The sequence below is a fragment of the Protopterus annectens genome, chromosome 15.part0 (genome assembly GCF_019279795.1).
Source record: "Protopterus annectens isolate FY-2018-M chromosome 15.part0, PAN1.0, whole genome shotgun sequence".
NCBI classification, from domain to species: domain Eukaryota; kingdom Metazoa; phylum Chordata; order Ceratodontiformes; family Protopteridae; genus Protopterus; species Protopterus annectens.
The window spans coordinates 594878025-594900182 of record NC_056749.1 but is presented as its reverse complement, the minus strand read 5'-3'; the positions used below and the strand labels follow the sequence as shown (position 1 = coordinate 594900182).

The 22158-nt window shown below is 38.3% G+C and overlaps 1 protein-coding gene across 1 annotated transcript in view; it reads left to right on the top strand.

Annotated features, from left to right (window-relative positions):
- LOC122789941 (glycerophosphoinositol inositolphosphodiesterase GDPD2-like) overlaps nucleotides 1–22158 on the top strand; it is a 146288-nt gene that overhangs the window by 78265 nt on the left and 45865 nt on the right. The window lies entirely within an intron of this gene.

Here is a 22158-nt window from a genome sequence, read left to right as displayed (position 1 = left end):
TGTAGCCACACTGTAGGCAATGGATTTTCTGTTGATAGCATCTTTCTGACTTCTTAAATATACCTTGCCATCTTTGTTGTCTGTTTACTATCCTCATTTGATTAAAGCAATACTGAAACATTTCATGGACTTCTTAAAAAGTCCATGAAATGTTTTTTTAAATGAATAAATTCAAAAATGCCACCTAGGAACCAGACTTTTAGTGTGAATTATGCTCTGTCCAGTAATATGAGTTTATATTTACTGAGTTCATAGAATGGATACAGCTTTCAGTTAATTACAGAATTTTATTGAATTGTACCTCAGGACTCCTTATACAAAATGTTTGTATCACCATGATCTCTTCAATATCATTTCATCAGCATCATAAGGTCTATAGTTCATTTACAATTTGGCTCCATTTAGAACAGTAGTATATGTACCATTTCTTCCAGTCTTGGCTGAGTTTATTTCTTGCTTAGCTTTAATAACCCTTACTTGTGTTTTCCAGGAATGGCTCTGTCTGTTTTACTTACTGGGTAGCATATTTTGTTGATATGTTCTGGTCGTGGCTTAACATAAACCTGCTTTGGACAACTTTGGACAACGGCTGTGCTGTTGTCATGTTGGTTCCAAGTTCTGTTCTAAAGTTTCCTGCTACATCTGCTGTGCATATCCTTTGACTGGCACTAGCTTTTATGTTTCCCATTGGAATCTGACACCAGTTTTCCCTGCACAGCTACAGAATTACAAATTTAGGCTTTATAGACTGATAGGTTACTGAAGCTTTTCTTAACTTTTCATAACTGCTTGAGTTTACAACATATGTAGTATTCCACTATCATACTGAACTTACAAACAATGTAATAATAAATAATGATGTTGAAAAAGCCAACATGTATGACTGCAGTCTGTTAGGCCTAAGGATGGCTTGAGACATGTTGTGTGCCTTCATGCCACATATCCTATAATTTAGCATTGCATTTATGGTATAAGAAGATGAAATCTGAACTGAAAATGGATGAATAATGCTTCATTCTAAACTTCAAAGCTACCTGTTTTTAAAACCACAGTGTTTTCCCATCTGTTTTGTTGCCACAGTTGTTTCACTCTGGGGCTGTGCAGCTATGAATGCCAACACTTCTAGTCTGAGATACCTGCCTATTTTACCATGTACTGCTCTCCTGAAGTCAGCGTATTCACTTTTCATTAGCTCTGCTCTGTGCATAAGCTGATTGAAAACTAAATTGATCAGTGGTTGCCTCTTTTCAAACTACCCCTGACAAATATGAAATTGTGTTGTCATCCCTATAAGAATGTAATTGTTATTTTACTATTACGGTTTCATTCTAAGTTGCAGAAGGCAGGTCCATATGGGCATATAGAATATCTCCAGTCCTGTTGTAACATCGGCTAATGTACTCTACTTATCAAGTACATTTAGGTCCCCAGTCCACCGATTCTCTGCAGTTCTAAGAAAGCTTTTCATCTACTTTTTTATTTATTTCGTTATTTACTTTACAACTGCGCCATGCATCGTCTAACATCAATAAGTATACTCCGTTCTCATCTGTCTTCCCCCAATCTGCCTGTATTCACCAACAACCAAACTTTCTCTCCTAAATGTAACACTGAGTTATTGCAGCATTTTATTTCATTTAAATTAATGTTTTCTATTAAAATAAAACTACTTAACTCCCACCTATATCATGAATACCTTAACTTGAAGTGCATTAATATTTTTGAAAAGGGAAGGAAGACAAAAGATTGTATTCTCATTCTATTAACTGTCACTCGTGTTTCTTTTATTACCTGGGGAATTTATGATTAATATACTGATAAACTGGATGTATAACTGGAATGCTATTGTGTCCCTGTCACAGGGGGCTAATTTCTGCAGGTGGAATATCTGCACTTCTTCAGAACAGTAGCTTGCCTTTCTCATTTGTGCTTCAGCCTCTCTTGACATAGTGTGTTTATCAAATGATTTATTATGATATATTGTATTGTAGTGCATAGTGTGTAACAGTTAGCAGTGCAGTCTCTGACTGCTGTGTTTTCTACTTCAGTTTCTGGTTGGATACCAACCATGAGAAGTCTGCAGATCCTCCCAGAGTATCTGGTTTCTTCCCACACCCCAAGAACATGCCAGTAGGTGAACTGGTGACCCTGTAAGTTGCCCTTATGGGTGTAGATGTTGTGCTTGCACTATGTATTTCATGGGTACTGTTCCTCCGTTCTTCTCTTCAGTGTTCTGGGATAATCTTCAGCTCACCATGACTCTGAACAGAGGAAGCAGGTATGAAAAAAAAAATTAGTGAATGCATTAACGAGTTTAACGTTATTTTATATTAAGTAAAATTAACAATAAACGTTTTAATAACATATCTAGTACATGACTGTAGACCAGGGATAGACAACCAAAGAGATAAGGAGCCAAAATTAAACGTTTATTCGCTACTCCAGCTCTTGAGAGCGATAATGAATGTAACCGCTTTGTAAAAAAAAAATCGCTGAATAGTGAAAAGTAAGCAGTTTGATTTTTAATAGCCACAAACTGTTTACTGATGACAAAAAGCAGTTTACTTGTAAACTGCTATCACTGTAGCTTTTAAGCTAAACAATGCTTTAACAATGCTGCTGTTAGTTAAGCTGTGCTTTTAAATTGTCACAAATGCACATGGCAAAATGTCACACCTGGCTCCATAGCTACAAATTAAAGACTTGTGTTGTAGCATATGAACAGCAAAAAGTGACCCATGCCTGAACAAAAAGGATAGCCAATCTGAAGTCCTACATAGCCTCCTGAAATACTTGTGTATGTATGTGTGTGTGTGTGCGTGTGTTGACATTTTGTACTTGTTAAAATAATAGCATACAGTGTAACAACAAACACAAATGAAATAGTTGTTAAAATGATAAATCAAGAGTAAGGCTGGTAGTCAAAGTCATTTGAGCAAATGTGATACTGATATCTGCAAATAATGGTAGCAAAGGCAAAATGCATTCAGGCCATTTACACTAAATGCACAATGCCTTAAGTATATGAGATACAAGTGAACAATTTTGTAAAGAGGTGTATGCTAATGAGGTGCTCTTGTAATTCATAGCCCACTACCCACACTGAACGCACATCCCTTGTTAAATGCAGTGCTTTGTCTTTCATATCTGAGTTGCAATCCACAAACTTGACCCCAGCTATCCCTTCAGTAGTTTGTCCAGGTATGCACAAGCACCAAAATTAAACACTTCCTCCACCGATTCCTTCAGCGATATGCGTATGTAGGCACAAGCATGCCATTGACATTAAAATTAATATTTCCCACAACAACCCCTTCAGTAATCTGCCTGGGTATGCACAAGCACTTCCTTGCCTCCAGATGAAACATTTCCCCATCAACCGCTTCAGTTGTCTGCCCCTGCATGCACAAGCATGTCCCTGAGTCATGTGACCCCTTTCCTCTTACCTTCATATCTCCTTATTCTTCTATTAAATTGCGGCTTATTGCAAACAATAGACACTCTTTCTATACCGGACCTATACAGTAAGTGACTGGGATTCCTTGCATGGACTCTGTTTATTTACTTAATAAGGTATGTCCACATAACTAGGTATGGCTTTATAAGGAAAAGTCCTCCCTGTGGTAGTGTGGGTTCCCTCCGGGTTCTTCAGTTTCCTCCCACATCCCAAAGACATGCTGTAGATGGATTGGACACTCTAAATTGGCCCTAGGTGTGAGTGCGTGTGTGTGTGTGTGTGTGTGTGTGTGTGTACCTTCTGTGGAAGGTTGGGTGCTGGGCTGGCAACTCGACACTGTAAAACTCCACTGCCAATCATGAGCGGACAGATGATCTGCTGTGGCGACCCCTAACTGGGAAAAGCTGAAAGAAGAAGGAAGATCAAAGTAAACTCCAGCTGCCAAAATGACAGTGCTATGTCAAAATAATAGCTTCTGAGAGGCAAACCTGTATTATTCACATATTTAAAATATGGTCAGTTTCTAACAGTCGCATCTAATAACATATATAGTCTGGCTTTTAAAAAGTTTTTTTTATTATAAGTAAATCTCTGACTAGTGAGTTTATTAATAACAGATCAGTGAGAATCTTGACAAACTAAAATTCTGACTATTGCAGTTAATAATAAACTTTCTAAAAATAACCACAGTCTGGTAACTATGTCAATTTTTACTACTGGTAATTGTGAAACCTTGATGTTTTGTTATACAGTAAGGTTCTTTAGAAAACATGGAGTGCACTTTGAGGAACTTAATTGTTTTACCAGTACATAGTTTTCAATTCTAAAGTTATGCTGACTACAGTGTATTGCCCATGCAGCATCATTTTTCATTTTTGCTTTATTTATAGGGTTTTATTTTTATTTGATCAGCACTTTAGTACAAGTAAATGAAGGGCATTTTATTTCTGAAATTAAACTTTAATAAGATTTGGGGAGAAATGTCTGTGGTAGTGTGTGGAGTTGTCCTATATTCACTTTGCAAAAGGTCTTATTATATTGCTTCAGGGGTATGTTCATTATTTTTGTAGTTCTTCTACCATTCTCCAGCATGCACATAATCTCTGTAATAAACTCTTTAGCCCAGGACCACTAAATTGTTACCTTTCAATGCTTAAATCCTAGGTATTTGGCAAACTCTGCAAACAGCTACACAATAAGTCAGGAGCAGTATCACTTCTCAAAACAGAGTATGCCAAAAATGTAAACTGCTTTTTCCGTGACTGGAATAATAATATTTGGAGATCTACTGTAATTGTCAGTTATAACCAACTTAGCTTTACCTGTAGACAAATTACTATATAAATTTGCACAAATATTTGTTCATGGCTGTGCTGGCAACACTGAACTCTGGTTCCAGAGTACTGCAGTTCTACTCTCTACATTTGCACAACATATTAAGCAGCCTTAAATCACAGTTGTTGTATACCTGTCAATATCTGCAGCCATTTCTTTGTCTCCCTCAGACTTTTCTTGATCTCCATTGATGTGTTTTATGCAGTTTTCAAGGCTTTAGTTTATTTTATAACTGAGGTAAGACTGATTCCTTTCAGGATGAATTTACCATAGTTCAAAACCATAAGCTTATGTTAGCATTTAGGCTTTTTCTTAAAGATGGAAGCATTTTGCATAACATCCTTGATTTACTGCCATGAATTTATCTAGTATGTCTTTACTTGTTGATGTACTATGCCATTAGTGTTTCCTGACTATATTTCTCCTACAGTTAAAATCCAAGAAACTGCATTAAGTCCAATAATGTATTATATTCTTCTGCCAGATTTGGAGTTTTTACCTGGAGTTCTGACATGAAATATATTGTATTTTACTTCCTTTTTTATACATTTCCATGAGATATGTTTTAACAACTATTTTTCTCTCTCTTGTTTCATTCTTATGGAGTACTTGTAAGGATTATATGTAGGTGTTTATTTCAAAATACTTGTCTTACAAGCTTTCTGCATTTTCTTTTGGATTGTTGACTACCAAATTTGTTATATTAACCAGGCTTGTTTTCTGCAGCAATGAAGTACCACAGACCACTTCCATTTGTTTTCATTACATATATTCTGAACTTAATTTCATTACTTTTTGCTTTAATCACAGTTTCAAATATTCCCTTAACTGGTAAAGGATGTTTACCATCATATGGAAAGATTGTGTTCTACAGTGTTTTAAAGGTGAAGCAGGAATAAAGGAGAAACATATCTTGTTTAATAAGATTTACTTCTGCCTCTCAGACTACACGTATCTGTACCCAGGGTATTCTGTATGTATGTTGACAAACTGGAAAACTCTTGTTTATAGCATTTAAAAGTATATACAAAAATTATATGGACTGATGGAGTTTTAGATTTGATTTTTGGGGTGCTTGTTTAACTGTGTCTTGATATAGTCTGTTTATTTGGAATATTACTGTTTCTGGATTGGTAGCATGGTTGCCTCACAGTAAGACGTTGTCCTGTTCGATTCTCAGCTAGAGCGTCTTCTGTGTGGTGACATGCGTGAATGGGCGTACCTTCATTGAAGGTTGTGCGTCAGGGCCGGCAACTCAGCACGTAAAAATCTACTGCTAATCATTGGACCAGAGTTCCGCTGTAGCGACCCCTAACCAGGAAAAGCCGAAAGACACAATAACAACCGTTTCTGGATTGTTTAAATTTGTTTTCTTATTACCTGGTAGTTGGTACTCTGAGAGTTAAGGCTGTGAGTTGTAGTTCCTGTGGAACAGGGTTTGATTCTCTCAGTCTTCATTTGCTTACTGTGCAACAATGAGCAAGACATTTAATTGGGGTTGAGGTTTGGTATAATGGTCGAGGTGTTTGCCAAACAGACACAAAGTACAGGGTTTAATTCTCACTTCTGAGGGAAATTGGCAAGGCTTAAAATGACCTACAAAGACAGCTAAGCTATTCCTTACCTATGAACCTTTGACATGTATTTGAAGTTTGAGCAACACTATTTTGGTAACATGATTAAGTAAGGAGTCAAAACCAGCTAGGAGAGTTCATAAACTGATTTTAATAAAGAATAAAACACATGAACGCAGCCACATAAAATATAGCATTTTCATTTTAAAACTTCATCAGATGTGGATCTAACAGTCAAACTCAGAGTTATATAGCATCTTAATAAACAGTACAAATAGACAAATTGTTAAGACATCATTATCATAAAACTCATGAATATTCATCACAAACCATGTTAAAAGAACTAAAAGACTACTTAAAATCAACTTAAAAATGCTGAAATACATTTGAAAATTATCAATGTTATTTTATTTTATTATTTTATTTTACATTTGTTAACCGGGGGTGTCTGACTGAGCCGAAAAGGCCCTTTTTCAGCAGAGGCCCGGGGAGAAAAGCTCCTCAAAGAAAAATTACAGACACATTTAGTTATTTAGACATAATCAGTATACACACAAATTACAAGAGACATGTTTTTACAGTGGTATACGGCACAAACAGTTACAGTGGAGAGAACAATCAAAAAATATTAATTTTAAAAATAAAGGTAAGTAATAGATTTGTGGTGTACAGCTGAACTTTGGAATGTAGGTAGAATACATACATAGTACACAGGTACAGTACATACATTGTAGATTAGCCAGTGTTTGTGAGTAAGATTGAAAAACAATTATCAATTGCTCTAGATTTAGTATGTATATGTTATCCGCTTTCACTAGCCTGGGGAGCAATCATGGCACTGCCAACTTTGCTTGAAATGTTGCCTGATGAGGTCTTTAAAGGAGGCTTTGGATAATGTGTTTTGATTGCTAGTAGGGACAGAGTTCCATTTTTTAGCCACCGAACTACTATATAGTGCATCTCCAAAGCTATTGTAGCTGTTGGTGACTTCTAGTAGAAGTTTGCTTGATGACCTAAGAGGCCTTTTGGCTGAGTGATGTTGTACTAGGTTTTTGAGGACAGGACACTTATTGGGGAGGTAATAGAATGACAGAGGCAGAGCTGATTGTAGGTTAGGAGGTTGGGCAGTTCAAGCCAGTGGAGCTGTCTCAAAGCAGTACAGTGATGAGTTCTATATGAGCAATTTGCAGCAAAGCGGGCAATTCTGTTATAGCAAGTTTCCATTTTGCTTAGTTCAGTTTTGTTGAGATTAGTCAGAATGGGAGATGCATAGAGTAGGGTGGATAGAAGTTGGGAGCGAGCAATGGCTGATCTTGTGTTGTTGGTAAGAAATGGTTTGATACGGTAGAGTGACCCCAGTTTGGCATGTCCTTTTTTAATAGTTAAGTTCAGATGACTATCAAATTTTAGGTGGGAGTCTATGGTTATTCCCAATAGCTTAGCCTGTGCCACTGGAGCAATTGGAGTAGCATTTGTGGAGTAGATAGTGAATTGACTGTTAGTGTTTTTGTTAGAACTGGTTATAATCATAAGCTGAGTTTTCTTTGGACTGAGGATAAGTTGGGCTTTGGTAAGGTAGTTTTCAACGTCGGAGAATGCTAGTTGAGTTGTTTGCAGGAGGGTGGGAATGTTTTGTGCAGCACAGATTAAGGTAGTGTCATCTGCATACGTAATTATAGATGCTTGCTGTGTGGAGGTGTGGAGGTCATTTGTGAAGACTGTGAATAGTAGTGGTCCTAAGATAGAACCCTGTGGGACTCCTATAGTTATGGGCAGCTGAGGAGAGAGAGAATTTTCCCATTTCACAGCTTGGTACCTGTCAGTTAAGTAGCTTTGGAACCAGGTAAGAGTGGAATCAGATAGATGATATTTGCTTAGTTTGTTTAGCAGGATTTGGTGTGAGACTGTGTCACATTCTTTGGACATATCCAACAAAAGAGTTGACACTTGCAGGCCTTCATTTTTGAGATGGTTTACTGTGTCTGTGAAGCAGAGGAGAGCTGTAGTGGTACTATGGGCAGGTCTGAAACCATGCTGAGTAGGTGACAGGATGTTGCAGTCTAGGAGATAGTTTAGCATCTGGGTATGGATGCATTTTTCTAGGATTTTGGCCAGGGGGGAGAGTAAAGCAATGGGTCTGTAGTTATTAAGTTCAGTGGAGGTCCCGCCTTTATGTATGGGTGTAACATAGGATATTTTCCAGAGTTTGGGCACATAGTTTTCAACAATTGATCTGTTTATGAGAGTGGAGACTGGGATAGCAATAGCATCTGCTGTAAGTTGCAAGAAATAGCTGGGGAGTAGGTCGGCTGCTGTTGATGAGGTTTTTAGTTTGGAGAGCATGCTTTTGATTGAAGTGGTGGAAACTGTTTTTAGGGTAAAGCTTGTATTAGTGTTATTTGCGTTGGGGGGATAGTGGGGAAGGAACTGTCTTGTGATACTAAGGATAGAATTGAGTTCACAAAGTGGGAGTTGAATTGTGTTTCGATGGGAACTTTAGTGTCAGGGGTGGTTGGTTTGGGGGTAGCCTTTTGGGTGGATTTTAGCAGCTGGTTTACATTTTTCCAAAACGGGTTGTGTTGGTATTTAGTTTGTAATGTTGTGTAGTAGGATTTTTTGTCCAGCCTAATGCATTTTTTTGCACGGTTGCGCAGTTCTTGGTACTTAGTTAGGCTTTGTGTTTCTTTGTTTTTTTGATAGTAACGCCAGGCAGTGTCTCTGGACTTGAGGATTTGTTTGGTTTCTTTACTGAGCCAGGGGTTTGTAGAGGTTCTAACCTTGATTTTGCACAATGGAGCGAGAGTGTCTAGGTGTTGTAGAAATGTTTTGTTGAAATATGCTACAGCCTGGTCAAGTGGGAGGGTTTTTAGGGGGGGTCCAGTCACAGTTGCACAGTAAAGTGTTGAGGACCTCAGGAGAGAATTTTTTTTGTGTTTCTAGTGGATATATAGTTATGGTTTTGCATTTGCTTGTTCTACTACGTATAAAGTATATTATGTTGTGGTCACTTAAGGTGTCTGGGAGACTGCCTGTGTGAGGGTACAATGTGGGGTTGCTAGTTAGGACCCAGTCAAGGATGGATTCCCTTTTAGATTTTTTATCACACCTAGTTGGAATTTGGACTAGCTGCTGGTAGCCATGGAGATTTATTAGATTACTTGGTGGTTATGATATACAGGTGAACCAATCTAGGTTGAAGTCCCCCAGAATAAGGGTTTCTTGTGAGTATGTGGAAGAACACCAGGATAAGAAGTCTTCAAGGCTAGCAGGTGTATTACCAGGTGGAATATAGATCACAATTGTGGTGATGACCTTTTTAGGGTGAAGTTGTGAGATAAGTATGTCCCAATTATTGGGGGAGGGGCAGGAGTTTGGTAATTGATGGACAGTTAAGTTTGACTTGTAGAGTAAGGCAGTTCCACCCCCTTTACGAAGTGGTCTGTCTTGTCCAATGATATTGTAGCCAGTAGGGAGAAATTCTGAGTTAGCTATGTTTTTATTTAGCCAGATTTCTGTTAAAGCAACTATGTCTGGGGAGTAGTGTGCTATTGTGGCCTGGAGTTCAGGTATTTTATTTTTGATACTTCTAATATTAATATTTAGCATTAAAAGATGGTTGGTTTTGCTGCTGTTGTTGATTTGCCCAGGGATGAAGAAAATTATAAATTATATAAACATGTAACTCGCTTCTCTAAAAAAAGATTGACTAAATACTAAAACATTTTTACTTTAAAAGCTGTGAAAATGAATATGTATGTTATGTAAAATACCAGACTCAACAGTAGTAAATAAATGAATGAAATATAAAAATAATCATTTGGCGCCCTCAAGTGGACAAAGTGTAAATCACAGATAAAAGTATATGTATGTACAAAATTCACATACCACAAATTAACTGTGAAGCCTGGGTTTGCTAACGAACATTTTCATAACTTACTTAGCTGCCCTTAATTTTAAGAGGGGAGCAATGGATACACTTTCATTTAATCCTGGTGGAACGGTAGCCTGTAAAATGATTTGCTACCACAAGTTCTCTACATTCCACTCTCTCTTCCCATTGTCCCCCTCTTGCTACATTCTTGATTCCTTCCAAGACAAAAAATATAAATCTAGCATTCATACAAGCTAAGGAATGTTTGTAAAGGGCATTTGTTTCCTTTTTATTTGATATATCATAATAATGTTCATATATACGCCTTTTTAATTTACGTTCCATCTTACCCACATAAAAGGACTGACATTTTTCACAAACGCTAGATATTCAAGTCCACCTGATTTCACAGTTAAAATAACCATTGCTAGTTAGTCACATTTCTGCTGTTTAAAAATATTTCTGCTCCATTGCTTATATAGTTACATTGTATGTGCCGTCCACATTTATAAGTGCCAATTTTTTTTCTAAAATGATTTTGCTTCTTATCATTTTCTATAACAGTTTACAGATTATGGCAGTTCTTGTACACAAACCTCATCTCCATTTTTGATACTTTTTCTAAATGTGTGAGGCTAATAAACTTTTTCCATTTTGAGCTAATGATGTTCCTGAGTATACCAGTACTAGCATTGTACTCTAACACCATGGCTTTACTGAACTCATCATTCTGATAATGCTGCTGCTTCTCAGCACATACCCCAGACAGCTGACCCAAAATGGGTTTAAATTTGTCTCATCTACCCTCCTGTACCTGTTTCATGGCGTCATCTAACAGGTCATTTGGGTAGCCTCTTGCACTGAACAGACTTCCGAGGAAAATACATTCATTTTCAAACTCCTGATTATTAGAAGTCATTCTACTAGTCTCATGAGCTGCCCTTTGACTATATTCTTCTTATAATGGTAGGGATGTGCGCTGTCAAAATGCAAGAATGAGTTAGAATAGGTGCTTTTTCTATGTACCTTTGAACTAAAGCCATGGTTTTCTTTGTATATTTCTACGTCAAGGTGTTCACATTTTTATCAGAAATATTATATGTAAATTAGAGAAAGTGAGTAGTATCATTGAAAAATCTTACAAATGTGTGTACTTTATTTTTAGCATCGGTCCAAAAAATGCAAATATCATCCAAAACCCTCCTGTAAATACTCCAACAATCTTTATGCATAGAGTTTAAAATATATTTTTCCTCCCATTTAGCAAGTACTAGGTTAGCATAAGAGGGCGCACATGCTGCGCCCAGAGCCACCCCTTTGATCTGGTGATAAAATTCACCCTTGAAATAGGGCAGCTCATGAGACTAGTAGAATGACTTCTAATAATCAGGAGTTTGAAAATGAATGTATTTTCCTCGGAAGTCTGTTCAGTGCAAGAGGCTACCCAAATGACCTGTTAGATGACGCCATGAAACAGGTACAGGAGGGTAGACAAGACAAATATAAACCCATTTTGGGTCAGCTGTCTGGGGTATGTGCTGAGAAGAAGCAGCATTATCAGAATGATGAGTTCAGTAAAGCCATGGTGTTAGAGTACAATGCTAGTACTGGTATACTCAGGAACATCATTTGCTCAGAATGGAAAAAGTTTATTAGCCTCACACATTTAGAAAAAATATCAAAAATGGAGTTGAGGTTTGTATATAAGAACTGTCATAATCTGAAAAATGTTTTAAAAAATGATCAGAAGCAAAATAATTTTAGAAAAAAAATTGGCACTTATAAATGTGGACGGTGCATACAATGTAACTATATAAGCAATGGTGCAGAAATATTTTTAAACAGAAGAAATGTGACTTTAACTAGTAATGATTATTTTAACTGTGAATCCAGTGGACTTGAATATCTAGCATTGTATGGAAAATGTCAGTCCTTTTATGTGGGTAAGATGGAACGTAAATTAAAAAGGCGTATATATGAACGTTATTATGATATATCAAATAAAAAGGAAACAAATGCCTTTTACAAACATTCCTTAGTTTGTATGAATGCTAGATTCATATTTTTTTGTCTTGGAAGAAATCAAGAAAGTAGCAAGAGGGGGACAATGGGAAGAGAGAGTGGAATGTAGAGAACTTGTGGTAGCAAATCATTTTACAGGCTACCATTCCACCAGGATTAAATGAAAGTGTATCCATTGTTCCCCTCTTAAAATTAAGGGTAGCTAAGTTATGAAAATGTTCGTTAGCAAACCCAGGCTTCACAGTTAATTTGTGGTATGTGTATTTTGTACATACATATACTTTTAGCTGTGATTTACACTTTGTCCACTTGAGGGCGCCAAATGATTATTTTTATATTTCATTCATTCATTTACTGCTGTTGAGTCTGGTATTTTACATAACATACATATTCATTTACACAGCTTTTAAAGTAAAAATGTTTAAGTATTTAGTCAACCTTTTTTAGAGAAGCAAGTTACATTTTTATATAATTTATAATATTGATAATTTTCAAATGTATTTCAGCATTTTTAAGTTGATTTTAAGACATCTTTTAGTTCTTTTAACATGGTTTGTGATGAATATTCATGAGTTTTATGATAATGTATTAACAATTTGTCTTTTTGTATTGGTCAGTTGCTTGTTAGGATGCTATATAACTCTGAGTTTGACTGTTAGATCCACATCTGATGAAGATTTAAAACTAAATTTTATGTGGCTGCGTTCATGTGTTTTATTCTTTATAAAAATCGGTTTATGGACTCTCCTGGCTGGTTTCGAGTCCTTGGTACCTTGGACTTGTTTCTTGGTGTGATTAAGTAAGGACATTTCTTTCCTTTTGCTTGAAAAGTAGTCTTATGGGGAAATATTTAAGTCAAGTTCTATGTACTGAATTATTAAATTGCCTTGTATTCTACAAATTTGGAATAGTATCCATACTTTTGATATTTATTTTAATATGATATTTGTTTTCGTCGGTACATGTTGCTTCCTTTAACCTGTTCCTTTTGCAGCTGGTACGGTTCTGCCATATCATAACTGACAGATCATTTAGTATGATGTCAGTCTCAGTGTTGTTCTTGAATTTGTGGATATGTAACTTCATATTATTTGACAGTTAATTTCACTGTCTGGGGCACAGAAGCTGCAATTTTTATCCTTCATTTTTAATCTTGTTTGGTACATACGTCATAGTGCTCTTTTGTAAAGCCCTTATCAGAACCATCATTGAGTATAATGTCCCTTTGACATGTCCCTGAGCAGACATATGCAGCAGTTGGAATGCCCACAAAGGCTTCTTACCAGGAAAATCTAGGGTATAAACACATTGCCATATACTGATCACCTTAAAACCCTGTCTTTATGCTCTTATCTCCTACAGGTTACTGAGAGGTGATCTATCTCTGGCATACTAGGGATCTTCAGTTCCAACTCTGATGGACCTTTTGCATATCTAAAAATGAGCAGCATTGAAACCACTAGATCAAAGGATTTATATTTTGCTTGTGATATAAATAACACGTGTTGATGAGACCAACATGTGTCTCAGAGGATCCTCATGTTCTAGAACAGGATTCCATCCATGTGAAGCAGAGTCCATCTGTAATCCTGTTTAAGCGTAACCTTGACCAGTAGATGCAGAATCAGAAATTCACCCCAGGTCTGGCCCTCAGGTCTTTGATAGACATAAGCACACAGTAATGTCCAAACTCACCCCCCCCCCCCAATAACCTTTAGAAACTTCCTAACTAACATATCCCCTCATAATAAATACCCATGATATATAGGGAAAAAACTGGGTTGGATTGCAAAGCTAGGCTTATAAAGGGCCCTGGTAGTCATTAGATTAGTATATACCTGTGAACATAACTACTGTTTCAGTGGTCTTTTGCAGTAAATTTGTGTGTGTGTAACCAGTATAAGGTGGAGTGTGTTAGGCTCCATAAATAAAAATGCCTCATTAGCTGCCAGGATGTTGAGGACTGAATAGTTTGAGAATGGCCTTCACCCATTGAGGAATGAATAGGCCAATAGGTCACCAGGTGCTGATGGTCATCAGGCAGTGGGCCACCAAAAATGTATACAAATATTAAGTGTAGGCACAGTTTTCAGATGACTTGGTACAGTCAATTAGATTTGTTCTCTGCACGTATCTCCATTTTTTCTAGGAATGCTGCATTTTCTCAATAGAATATGTTAAAACACTCCTATATTAATTAGAGTGCACAGTTGCACCATTCAGTATCCATCTTGAGACAGAAATCATTAATTACTCATGGCCATATAAATATGTTTCAGATTTCTTGGTTTCCAAAATCAATGACTTGTCATATTCTCGGGTGAATAAACCTGTCAACATTGCAGATTCCTCCAGCAAGCTCTAGAAAGTTTTACTTGAACTTCTCTATAGGCTATATGTAATGGAAGCCAGTGTGTGATATTAGAAAGCCTCACTGGGGTCCCTTTGAACATTGTAGTCCTGCCCTGCCAAAACAGTTTGACTTTGGGGGTGGGGGGGTGGTACAGACTGGAATGTTTTTTAAACTTTTATAGTAACGTACATTTTGTATAACCACGTTGGTGTAAATCAAAAACAAACTGATTTAACACATTTTTTAACTGATTTAGTGATCAGTGTTTACTCCCTTAGATTTGCAGTTTCTGACATTAAAATAATTACCTAGTATTAAAAATGTTTATTCCTTATGGAGTTCTGACAGTTTTACTTTCAAGAAAACCTTTATTAAATAATATAAGGGATACCCAAGAGATATTTACATGCAAGTTATGTGATTCAAACATGAACAAGTCTATAATGTTGAAATTAAAGTAAAAATTTCACATGTAAAATGCTATTTAATATTAAAAAATACATTAATCTGCAGCAAAATCTAGAAGATTTAGGATTTTGCTTGGAAATGTTTACATAGATGTTTTTATACCCCAAGTAAACTACAGAAAACGTTTGCTCAGGTGTGATGGGGAAGAATGAGGTACTTGGAACATATTTTCTGGGAGTGAGGTGGGTTGGCAGACTTTAAGATTGCCTGTGGGATGCAGTGTCAGAGATGTTGGGTGGGTGGATTGGTGTGATGAGGGAGATGATTGTTCTGAGCTATGATACAGAATCGTAATTGACTTGACATGGTAAGGCCTTGCTGCATCTAATTGTCGTGGTTGCCAAAAAAGCAACTGCTAGAAAATGGAAATCAAAATCTAAACCTATATTAGAAGTAGTGAATACAGTAACAGAACAACTGGAATTGGGATCTTTAGAAAAGGGTAGGAGCAAACTACATAGGAAAAATGGGAATTGTGGGAACAATATATGCAGGGTAGAGATGAGGTTTAAAAGAAGGCAGGACATAAATGAGCTATGTAATGTTTGACTGAAAATGATTGAGTAGATTATAAGTAATGTATAGGTTCATAGGTTGGTACTGGGCTATCTGCCCGAAGGCATATATTAGCCCAGCCATGTTGTGCTGTATTCACCTCCCCTTTAGTAGTTCCCTAGACCCTTGTACTAGCAGCTAGTACCCTTGGCCCCTGTCTAGTAGTGCTGTTGGTGTGATCTCTGGTGTGAACTTTCTGTTACCCATCCACTCATCAAGGTTCCTCTTGAACAGTGATAGTGAGGGGCTCTGTCTTATGTAGATTGGGACCCTGTTCCATAGTAAGGGAAGTCTCTGCGAAGGGAATCTATCCTTCTAGCATGTTCTATTCATTGTTGTGTTGAGGTTTATATCCCTAGAGTGTGTAGCTCGAGTAAATTTGGTTTTGCTAAGATGGAGTATGTTCAACAATTCTGCTTTGGACATGGCTCTGTACGTTAGACAGAGATCGCCTCTGAGAAGGCGGTATGCAACAGAGAACAGTCTTAGCTTTTTCAATCGTGCTGCATAGGGCAACTGTTTGAGGCCAGTAATGCTCTTGGTTAGGTACCTCTGTGGTCTCTCCAGCTGCTGGAGATGTCTAGCCAGGTATATTACAATTGGTGCATTGTACTCAATAATGGGTCTGATGACTGAAGAGTAGAGGGGCACCATTACATCCTTAGAGCTTGATGCGAACCCTTTCATGATCAGATGGGTCACATAGAAGGATTTTCTAACCACTTTGGCAACATGGTTATCAAAGGAAAGCTGACTATGTACTTGGGTTCCTAGATCCCTTATTTCTTCTTCAGATTTCAGGGGATTACCTCCTATGTTGTAGTTTGCGGGTACTCTGTTTTTTCCAAAGGGGATTACTTCGCATTTTTTTGCATTTAGCTTGAGACCATGGCTTTGACACCATGCATCAGTCTCATTTATAATAGTATAATGTTTGCATCAGGCAGTGTGTCAGTATAGTTTGTGATGTAAAATGCTTGCTTGCAATTAGGATTGCGTCAGTGTGGTTTGTTTTCATTTATATAAATGTATGATTGCTTAAGTCGTAAGTGATGGTTTAAATAGGATCATAGGTTCGGGTATATATTATTACAATGAAAGATGAATTGAGCGAATATGTCTTGAGCGACACATAAATACGAAGTTCCTGAAAGACGAACCACTAAATGAGTGTACAAAAGAAAACCAAAGTGTCATAGTTGGCCAAATGCTGTTTCTGATGTAACAGCTTCAACCAGCAGTAGTTATACACAGTACTGGACCTATTTTACTATTAAAACTAAATGTAAACATTTGCTGAAATATATAACATACTTATACAGCAATAAAGATCAGTAAACGTTACAAATGTTGAAAGTATTTCAATTAACCTGCACTATTCCATTACTGCAGACAGTACTTAAGATACATAATCAGAGGTTAGCTGTGCATATGGCATGTTGTGTATACAACTATGGCTTCTGCTGCGCTGACCGGACCTGGTGTGATAGGTAACCGGTATTGTACTGTACAGTCACAAAAAGGAAAACCTATTCTAGTGATAGACAGTTACCTGTACTTCTTAGAAAAACAAATGAATACCTCAAAAGCTGAAGGTAGCTGGAATGAGGATAAGTACTCCACACCATGTATAAAATCCAATGTTTTAATAAAGGTGGGTGCACACTTTTGCAATGCTCAACATTGCTTCATCAGACAAGTAAAAATCAATTAGCACCTACTTAAATATGCATTTCAGACTTTGAAACAGCCAATCAACTACAAAGAATACCATCAACCCTCCTATTCTGCATTCAAAGTCACTCATACACGTATGTAACCATACACAAAATACATAATGTATATAATACAAAAATATACATTAATATATTTAATAATACATATGTATATACATTTTAAACTACTGTTTAAATTAAAAATAAGATTTAAACTCTAAATTATTTTTCCTAGAGTTTAAAACTGGTTTAAGGGGGGCAGAGTCATTTAGACCCAGCCCCCTATGTACCCCCAACCTCAAGATCCACTGAAGTTCCACACATTCTGATTGACATGGCCCCCTAGCCTATTATCCATTGCTTGGACATATAACACCTGAAACAAAAATACATGTTGTTCATTGGTCAACATCGTGTGTTTAGCCAGAGCACTGTGGTCCAATCCCCTCCTAGTACAGTATAGATAGTCTCTAACCCGTTCTGTAAGACAACGGTTTGTCTTCCCTACATGGAAATGGAAACACACCCTACAATGTGCCACATAAATCACATTGGGGGTGTTAGTCTGCTGTTGCTCTAAGTTCCCACAAATGCCCTGTCCCTGGATGTTTAAAAAACCTTGATTCATCTATATACATACAATACGCTTGTATTGCTCAGGCTCTGGATTGCATTGCATAAGTGGAAATTACTTTTAAATTCCAAGAGCAGGATAAGTTATTTCTTACACTTATTTTACTGAACTACACTTCTGAAACGCTTATAATTGTGCTATACAGTTGATCTTCTACATTTTGCACTGTTGTAAAGCTTGTTTATTGTTTCACTGCATTTATGTACTGTTTTATGCTGTTTTAACATTACTTAATTGTAAACTGCTTTTTCATACTGAGAGTTGTATTTTCTGTTTGAATGCTTTATCCAAGCTTTTCTATGCATTTTTGATAATTGTCTGTTTACAGTTAAAAGCATTCTCGAGTCTGCTCCTTGATCTGTTTAAAACTTTCATTTAGTGGCTACAGCTAGGAACTGTAATTTTTCTCACCCACCCTCCCTAGTGTTGTGTGTTCTTATACTTGGTGGCTTTGCAGTTGCCCGCCCATGCTGTATATTTGATCTGTGACACTCCTCCCAGTCTAGTGTCATTAGTTCACTCAATCTAATAGAGAACATTTGTGAAGGCCAACCCACTCAAATTCTTAACGTTGAATTAACTTCTGTTCCAGCTTTCTCCATTTCCACTTCACTGGAAAACAAAATCTAAGCTTGCTTCCCCCCTTTCCTGTGACAGGTCTTGTCCCGATACGGATTTGCTGTGTCCAGGACTGTTTGTGAGCTCCTAAGCCCCCCCCCCCACACACTTAACTGGGATTAAACTATTCCTGGCGCCATAAAGTCTGTTCTTCAGAATTTCCGTTGCAACTAGCCAGCTTTTTAGTTTTAGCACTCATCTGTTTCTTTGAGCTCAGCACTTGTTCATAACTCATTGTAAGCACTAAATAAGTTTCAAATTACTACAGCACTCAACTTTCCTCACTTGTCTAGAGGAAAACAGTTTTTAGTACTTCATAAATAAGCACCTATTCAGGCATGTCTAAAGGTCAGCTCCCGGTGTTTTCTCCTGTTTGCCTGATGAATCTGGGCATCTTGGGACAATGCAGCAATTGCCTCATGTACACAGACAACACTCTCCTCCTACCACCCAACACTATGACTTTTGAGAGAGGCAATTATATAGCCAAACTGGAAGCAAAGCTCTCTTCACCAAAGACTGGCCTAGACAGTCAAGAGGAGAAGGTAAACACTTGCACCGCACCACACTCATCACATAGTTCCTCAAAACCTATACCACCAAAACACACACACAGAAGCACAAACACACACCTACATTCGTGGAGGCTCTCAGTGCAAATCTGCCCAAACAACATAGACCTCCAAAACAGAAATGCAAGCAACCTCCACCCCCCAACACAATCCAAATGACACATAGCCCACATACTCAGTGTGCCACTCAACTATAGCCCATAAGGCGTAACGTACCCAACACTCTAGTCATAGGTGACTCTATAGTCAGGCACACTGATGTTCCACTCACTAGGCTAAACAAGGAAAAAGTTACTGTCAGCTGCCTGTAGGTGCCAGGATCCGCCACATAACGCACGCACTCAGGTCACTCCACAATAAGTACAAATATGACTCTGTCATTGTCCATGTTGGTGTGAATGACCCGAGACATACCTCCCTGGACAAATGAAAAGAGACATGGAGGAGCTCTCCAATCTTGTAGCCCAGGCCAGTATGACCCTAGCCCTAAGTAGCATCCTGCCTTCACCCAGAATGGCACCACAGTACAAGGACAAAATGATTGACTTTAAAAATTGGCTAAGCTTCTGGTGTCATTCTAAGGGAATCCAGTATCTGTCTGCCTGGGATGACATGATCGACAGACCACGCTGCTTTGCCAGAGATGGCCTGCACCTGTCACCCTTGGGATTCCGGATACTGGCAAAGGCTCTTGCCACCCCTATAGTGCTTTTTTTTAGGCAAGGTTCAAATGACAAATTCACCACCGTAACAGGTACAAGCAAGCAAAATCTGAGGGTAATGATACTCAATGCTAGAAGTCTAAACCTCAAAATGCACTCACTCGAGGCACTCCTTATAATGGAGAACATTGACATCTGTGCAGTGACAGAGACCTGGTTCAAAGCTCCAGAGAGCACCCCTGCATTACCAGGCTATAATTCATACCACACCTTTCGACCACCAAACCCGGACCGAAACACTAATGGTGGAGGCGTGTCCATATTCATTAAGGATATCCGCACCTCCAAGCTAGTTGCTCAGCATAATGCATCCGAGATTATCCAAGTTTAACTAACTCTGGGCAAAACCACAATCCAGATTGTAGCTTACTACACACCCCCCAACATGCTCCAGGATTCCCACTCCTCTTTTCTTGATACACTGGAAAATATTAAGGTACAATAACTCTAATAATGGGTGATTTCAACTACCCTACCATTAACTGGGAAAACTACTCATGTACCAACACTTTTGCTCAACGTTTTCTGGAAATCATCAATTCCAATGCCTTGGATCAACTTATCCACACCCCCACAGGGGGCAGCAATATTCTAGACCTGGTCATCACCAACATGGGTGACCAGTGTTCCACACCAGAGGTCAGCTCCTCATTGGTCAGATCTGACCACAAGCTAATCACCCTAGACATCCACATCCCGCTCCCACCCCCCATTAGGAAAACAACAGTAAAAATTTCTCCAAAGCCAACTTCACGCTTCTTAAGACAGAAGTGACAAACTTCACGACACCCATGCAGATGGACAATAGAGGTACGACTGCTGAATCTTACACAAATGCACTTTATGAGCACTTACAAAAGTGCATGGATCATGCTATCCCTAACTAAACCAAGATGCTATCCTCCAAAAAAAGGAAGCCAATCTGTTGGTCTTCTGCCATAAACAAACTCTACAACAGAAGAAAGAAACTGTTGCAAAAAAGAATAAAATCCCATGATTGGAGGAACTCCTTGGTCAGCCTCAGTAAGAAGCTGAGATCCCTCATAAAATCCTCCAAAGCTAGTTATGAAAACAAAATTGCCACTGATTCTAAAGACAACCACAAAGCATTCTATAGCTATGTCAAGAATCTCAATGGCAACACTCGGATTTGCTCTGAATTACAGCACAATGAAACCAAATATACAGAACCAACTGATATTGCCAACATCCTGGCAGATAGGTTCAGTGCTAACTTTACCCCACTCTCACCCCCTAAAGGGCCCATCCTTATACTGGAAGAATGCAAAGTTCCTGTAATCACGGCTGCACAGGTAAAAACCTCACTCTCCAAAGCCAAGAACACACCATCCATGGGACCTGACAACATCCCAGGCTGCCTTCTGCATGAACTACAGAATGAACTGGCACCCTACCTAAGTACCATGTTCAATCATAGCCTCACCTCAGGCTTTGTGCCCATTGAATGGTGCACCCATGACAGTTATCCCACTCCACAAAGGGGGGGCAACAACAGACTCCGGGAATTACCGCCCCATTAGCCTGACAAGCCTCGTCTGCAAGGCCATGGAACGTATCATCATGGAACTCATAAACAAAGACATTGGAGATCTCCAAACTCTGGACCCCACACAGTTTGGGTTTGTAAAAGGCAGATCATGTCTCCTAAACCTGAGAGACTTATTTGAAATAGTCACCAAAGCCATAGATGAGGGTAAGGTGGTTCACACAGCCTATCTAGATCTTGCCAAGCCGTTCAACACCATCCCCCACTCTGGAATTATAGATAAACTCACTAAACTAGGTATAAATCCCTGTGTCACAATGTGGGTTGCCAACTGGCTTACTGACATGAACCCACACTGTGAAAGTAGCAGGCTCCAAATCAGACTTCAGACCAGACAAGTGGAGTACTACAGGGTTCAGTCCTGGGTCCTCTCCTGTTTGGTATCTACTTCTTTGAAGTACAGACTAACACAGAAGGTCTTTGGCTAACTAAATTTGCAGATGACTGCAAACTAGGAGCCATAATCGAAACTCCTAATGATGTGGACATCCTACAAAAGGGCCTCACTGAGACAGATGCCTGGTGTCAAAGGCATGGTCTCAAGCTCAATGCCAAAAAGTGCATTGTCATCCCCTTTGGTAAAAACTCTGTACCCATGAACTACCACATAGGCGGTAGTTTACTTAACACTGAAAGTGTGATAAGAGACCTTGGGACACAGGAGAACAGTAGTCTCTCCTTTGATAATCACATCG